Source organism: Chrysochloris asiatica, unplaced genomic scaffold, assembly GCF_000296735.1.
Source record: "Chrysochloris asiatica unplaced genomic scaffold, ChrAsi1.0 scaffold00221, whole genome shotgun sequence".
Lineage (NCBI taxonomy): Eukaryota > Metazoa > Chordata > Mammalia > Afrosoricida > Chrysochloridae > Chrysochloris > Chrysochloris asiatica.
Window position 1 is genome coordinate 1,330,570 of NW_006408739.1, and position 6,789 is coordinate 1,337,358.

A 6,789-nucleotide genomic window follows, 5' to 3' on the forward strand; every position below is an offset into this window, starting at 1 on the left:
AGCGGGGATAATAATCAATGTAATGAAACAAGCTATATGAATGTATATGAATGGTTGAATGTGAAACTGATGATATGCCCTGTAAACTTTCACTCAATGCAAAATAAAAACATTAAAAAAAAAAAATGATTATAAAATATATCAAAACACTTTACAATGGAGTTGTGAAAAATAAGGAAGAAGTCAGGAGAGAACTACAGGAACAATCAAATAAGACAGATACAGAATTGGTAACAATTCAAAACCTACAGAAAGAGGTCCAAATGATTAATAATAGAAAATCAGAAATGGACAATACACTGAAAGGGCACAGGAGTAGAATTGAAGAGATGGAAGCCAGAGTTAGTGAGCTGGAAGATAAATCTCTCACTATTACTAAGACAGACAGACAAGCAGAAAAAAGGATTTTAAAAAATTTGAAGAAGGTCTAAGATTCATGTTGGACAACATGAAGAGGAATAGTTTAAGAATTATCGGCATTCCGGAACAGGAACAATCACACAAGTCCACAGAGGAAATATCTGAAGAGATGCTGGAAGAAAATTTCCCTAGTATTGTGAAAAGCAAAAAGATAAGCCTTCGACTTCTTGGAGGCGCCAGCTGGGGCCACTCGCTGTACTTAGCGCTGGAGCTGGGAGCCTGCGGCCGCAGCCATATCCCACCAGACCAGCATCCAAGCTAGTGAAGATGTTAAAGATACATTTGCCAGAGCAAGAAATGGGAAATACAGACTTCTGAAAATATCTATTGAAAATGAGCAACTTGTGATTGGATCATGTAGTCAACCTTCAGCTTCATGGGAGAAGGGTTATGATTCCTTTGTTCTCCTGTTACTGGAGGACAAACAGCTGTGATATATATTATTCAGGTTAGATTCTTAGAATGCACCAGGGATATGAATGGATACTCATTGCATGGTATCCAGATCATTCTCATGTTCGTCAAAAATCGTTGTATGTAGCCCCAAGAGCAACGCTGAAAAAGGAGTTTGGAGGGGGTCATATTAAATATGAAGTATTTAGAACAGTAAAGGAAGATGTATCACTACATGGATATAAAAAATATTTGGTATCAGAGTCTTCTCCTGCCCCGCTGACTGCAGCTGAGGAAGAATTATGACAGATTAAAATAAATGAGGTTCAAACTGATGTGTGGACACTAAGCATCAGACAATACAAGGAGTTGCATTTCCTATCTCTCAAGAAGCTTTTCAGGCTTTGGAAAAATTAAGTAACAGACAGCTCAACTATGTGCAGTTGGAAATAGATATAAAGAATGAAATTATAATTTTGGCCAACACTACAAATATAGAACTGAAAGATCTGCCAAAGAGGATTCCCAAGGATTCAGCACGTTATCATTTCTTTCTGTATAAGCATTCCCACGAAGGAGAACATTTGGAGTCCTTAGTGTTTATTTAGTCAATGCCTGGGTACATGTGCAGTATGAGAGAGTGGATGCTATACTCTAGCTGCAAGAGTCCTCTGCTAGAGATTGTAGAAAGCCAACTACAGATGGATGTAATCAGAAAGACTGAGATAGATAATGGGGATGACTTGACTGCAGTCATCCTTTATGAAGAAGTACACCCCAAGTGGAGTCCTGGTGTGGTGCTGTGGGCTAATGTGTCAGACTGCAAAGCCATTTGAACTGTAAGGTTGGTGGTTCAAGCTTACCAGCTGCTCCTAGAAAACCCTACACAGGGTCGCTATGGGTTGGAACTGACTCGATGGCACTTAACAACAACAACATACCCCAAGCAGCATGCACATAAGCAAAGTTTTGCAAAACCAAAAGGTCCTGCAGGAAAAAGAGGAATTTGAAGACTAATTAGAGGTCCCACTGAAACTGAAGCCACAAATGATTATATTAAACATTATAAAACTAGATTTTTTAAAAGTTCAGCTTTTAGTACAGGAATACTGAACTCATTCCATGTTGATATATAGTTGGGAAAAATTGTACTTTTCTAAAATTAGCACTTTTCACATCTGTATGTTTTTGAGATTAATGCAAAAGAAGGCTTATGATTTCTCTTTTGAGTTAAAGTTAGAAATGGATTCAACAAAATATAACTGGCACAGTTTTCATAGAGTGATGATTCCACATTTTCACATAATTCTTAAAATTTTATAGTTGGACTCATTTCAGCAAGTAATGTCTCAAAGAAGGAAGTACTTTATTATTTTACTCTTTAGGATACATTTGACTTTTTTTTTGAGAGAAAAATACCCTAAAATATTCATTCTGTTTAATGAATATATGTTAAGGGCCAGGTTGGATAATTGCTTTCTAAGATGAAAATTTAGTGTGCCTAGAAAAAGATAGTTGCTTATTCTGAGGAATAATGCTGTCAGACTATAAAACACTCTATTTCTAAGTTTCAGGTGTGATACCACATGACTACAACTTTTAGAAACATTGTGTTCTATTGCAGCAGTGTCTTCTCTATATGGCTTTTTGGTTTTTAATGATATTGAAATTTTAGAAGATCAGTTCATTCAGACCCAATCCCATTGCTCTCTAGTCAGTTCCAACTCAGAGTGACCCAAAGGTCAGAGTAGACCCATCCTATGTTTCCAAGGCTATAAATCTCTAAGGAAGCAGACTGCCACAACCTTTGGTTAGCAGCCAGTGCTTTAATCAATGTGCCACCAAGGCTCCTCTATGGAAACTTCAGCGTACTGGATAGTTTCTGCAGAATTTTTTGTGGCACTGAAAGACAATTTAAACAACTTTAGTAAATTCTCTTTCTATTGTATTAAAAAAAAAAAAATCCACTTTAAAAGTAAGAAGTAATGAGGCCAAATATTTGTTCATAACGGATTTTAAATTAATATTCAAAAGCAAACAAAACTAGTCAAAAATGTTGGAAAAGTTTTAAATATTAAGTAAGATTTTTCACCCCCTCAAAAACCATGTTTATAAGGCACACTGTGTTCTTTTATCACTTTTGAGCAAATAATTCCGATTTAATAAAAATTTTAAATCATAGTATTTATCAACCTAAAACAATGAGAGGCTTAATTTAGAATCTTGTTTCAATATACGTTATTTCATAACACACTTAATTCTTTGCTAAAGTTCTGATTTTTCAGTTATAATTTAGAGATTTTGAGCCTCATTTTTCTTTGATAATTGAAATGGAGGGAGCTCGAACACTTCATCATGTTAAACCTGCTGCAAGAGCCAGAACTTTGAGTAGTTGTTTTCTAAATGAACTGAGGGGACCCAGGATTTGGAAGGTTTTGATCTAAACTTGATGCTGCATAAACAATGATCAGAAATGCACTTTTCATAATAAAAAATATGAAGTACTCATATTTAAACCTTATTATCTAAGGTTATATATGCACCTTTCAGAAATCCAATGTGTGATCAAGTTTTATAGTAAAGTATATTAGAAAGTGGGTTGACAGATTTTTTTTTTTTTAAAGTAGAGTTAGTGTTTGTGTGTTCTGTGTGTTTATAAATCCTCAGACTATAAATGTTAAAACATACAAAATAATTGCCAGCGATGTTGCATTTGTTTACTATGCATATACTTTTAAGTTGTTTCATGGGTGAAGACAATCACACATACACACGCACTATTGCACTGAGAAGCTTGGAGCTTTGTTGCATACCATATTTCCAGTCAGGAAGAATGTTAACTGTTATGATGGTATAAAATGATTCAGTAGTGAATGTTTTTCTGTACCATCCATGTGCAATTTTACTCTTAAATTCCATTCCATTACATGGAAGTAAATGGACATTCCAGATCATAGATGTGATTATATAGTTTTAAACCAAGTATTATTAAAGCAATGATTGCTGAAAATCAGTGATGCATTTGTTCCAGGATCTAACATTGTTTACAGTGTGTTTTAGTTGGTCTCGTAACAAGAGATGGTGAATAAAGCATTCCCAATAAATTTAAACAGCAGTGAAGACTGACATGCCGTCTGTGTACATTTTATAAGTGCATTTTATATCACAATAAAAAAATCATCTTAAAGGTCTAAAACACAAAGATAAACCTTCAAGAAGCTCAACAAACCCAAGACATATAATAACCACGCTCTCCAAAATCAAAAGTAAGGACAGAATCCTGAAAGAAGCTTGGGAAAAGAGAAGTGTGACATACAAAGGCAAGTAAATCAGATCAAGCCTGGATCTCTCAATGGAAACCATGTAGGCAAGAAGGCAATGGGGAGATTTATATAAAACCCTGAAAGAAAACAAACAAACAAACAAAAACTGTCAACCAAGAATCCTCTACCCAGCAAAGCTGTCAATCAAATACGAAGGTATAATCAAAACATTCCAGGATAAACAGAAGCTAAGGGATTTTGCCAAAAACAACCCTGCACTGAAAAACATCCTAAAGGGAACTCTGAGGACTGAGAACCAATAAAAACAGACAACAACCAGAGATTGACACATGTGGCAGTATCACCTGGAACTCAATCAACAAATGAAAGAGTCAAGATGAGAACAAAACTATAAGAACAAATTTAGAGGATCTGGGAGGTCAGTCTATATGATCAAAATAATTGCATTCTGAAAGAAGGTAAACAAAGAGGAAACCAGATGCTGAGGAGGTCAGGATAAAACAGACTGTCTTAAATGGAGGGAAAAATTAATGGAGTATACAGTAACCACAATGGTGGGGTTGGAGTGGGGAATTTAAGGGGAGGTGGAGGGAGGCGATGGTAGAGCACAGGTTAAGGACAGGAAAATCACAGTTTGGGTGTTGGGGAGGGCAATACAAGAAGGGGGAGGAGGTGGAGGAATGAGGTAGATAGGGGAACACTGAGACAGATTTGCATGGGCTAAGTGGGACAGAGGTAAATAGTGATACATGCTCAACCTTGGAACAACAGGGCTCTGTAATACAGGGATCTAGGCATAGTATGAAGAGGGGAAATAACACTAAGATGCTTGACTGTCTTATGAATATTGGTTTCCTTTGCCTACTATTGTAAAATAGACACCTGAGTGGGATAGAAAGGAACGTTGGGAAACACGATTACAGAAAACTTGTAAGCCTGTCTTCAGCCTATAATTGATTGGAATATCTAAAAGGGTTTCTAGAACTTTCCCAGTGAAATAGGTTTCTTGTGGAGTCTTTGCAGAGTACAGAACCTTAGGTGGAATCCTGAGTCCCATCTGAAACCTTCTGAGGTGGGACATTACCACTAGAAAGAACAAGCAGACCAGCCTGGAACAGCTAGAGTGACAGAAGATACACCTTCAAAGAAAGATCATCAGGAAAAACCCAAAACAAAAATGTCAGTATGACTGGCTACTACAAGAATAAGCAAGCTGTTCACTGAGAAGCCACCAAGGCAAGCAATCAAGTCCCTTAAGGACAAACCCCCCTCTAAGACTGAAACTCAAAAGGAACACAAGCAGGCATGTAAGCTTGCTAGCAACCATACTGGTCTTCTGGTGAGTGGAAGAGGGGAAAAGGCAAGAGTGAAGAAATAGGCTGAGTTCAACCACAGTCCATAGACTCCCGATGACCTGGACATGAGAGAGAGAAGAGGAAGGGCTGGTTGTTCCAAAGTTAGGTGAGACCTGGGGACATCTGAGCCCATGGACAATGACATAGCTACAGAGAGCTAGAGCTGAGAGTGAAACATCCAGCTGATATGAAGGAAGGGGAGATGCACAAGAACACCCAAACTTGCAGATAGTACACACTTGACCTAGCCTCGATGGCTTGGTAATCAGAACTAGACTAGAGGAAGATGAAAAAACAATTTTTTGATAAAGGAAATAAGGGTAACTTGCTACAATTTGATGAACCTGACCTATACTTATAGAGATGGTGATGGTGGTTATGTACCATGGAGTCGGTTCCGACTTATAGTGACCCTGTACAGCATTTCCGAGGCTGTAAATCTTTATGGGAGCAGAAAGCCTTATCTTTCTTCTGCGGAACAGCTGGTAGTTTTGAAGTGCTGATCTTGCAGTTCACAGCCCAATTCGTAACCACTACACCACCAGAGCTCCTTAGTAACTCTAAATACCAACAGAGAGGAAAGGAGTTTTCACATCAAGTATCAATGCTATCTCCTCTGTACACAGGATAGATAGAGACGGACAACTTAGACAATGGCTACTTAAAATGAGGGGGCAATAAAGACATGAAGTGACTGGCTTACAAGGTTTCAAGAGGGAGTTTAGTTGAAGAGTGTGGGGGGACAAAAGAGTCCCCACTGAATAGTTTTCACCTTGTCCAGATGGGTCTGGTTAAAGGAGATGGGGATAAGATTCTTATGATTCAGTAGTGAGTAATAGTTATCATGACTAATTGCGACTGTCGCAATTGTAAAGGTAGAGTTTTGTAATAAAAATGGGGAGCAGTTAATCTTACAGTCCAGAAACAAAGGACCCTAGGACCATCAAGGGAGAAGAACACAAGTGGAATGAGGGACCCTATCCAGAGAAGCAGAGACACCAGAGATGGAGGCAGACATGGGGACATGGAGAGGAGAAGTAGCTGAGGACTTGAGATTCATGGGAAGAGAGGAAGTAAGAGATAGTGGCCAGGTGGCACTCTTGCAGAATGTGCCCTTTGGGGGTGTAAATTATTATAATATGTTTGAGTGTTTTCTTTTTTGATTTTTTAAAAAAGAGCTAAAGTAAATAGAAATACTGTTAACTGGTGATACATGGAAGGGATTGTAATTGCGATGAAACAAGTAGTATAATTTGTCGAATGTAAAACTGATGATCTGCCCTGTAAGCTTTCACTCAATCCATAATAAAAACTTAAAGAAAAAAAAAAAAAAAACC

General features: G+C 37.6%; 1 protein-coding gene and 1 pseudogene across 1 annotated transcript in view; one reads left to right on the forward strand and one right to left on the reverse strand.

Annotated features, from left to right (window-relative positions):
• The window catches only part of LOC102810807, an 8,030-nt pseudogene extending 6,081 nt beyond the window's left edge, over positions 1 to 1,949 (forward strand).
• LOC102813504 (gephyrin-like) overlaps positions 1 to 6,789 on the reverse strand; it is a 750,251-nt gene that overhangs the window by 116,604 nt on the left and 626,858 nt on the right. The gene's annotated exons all lie outside the window — the stretch shown is intronic.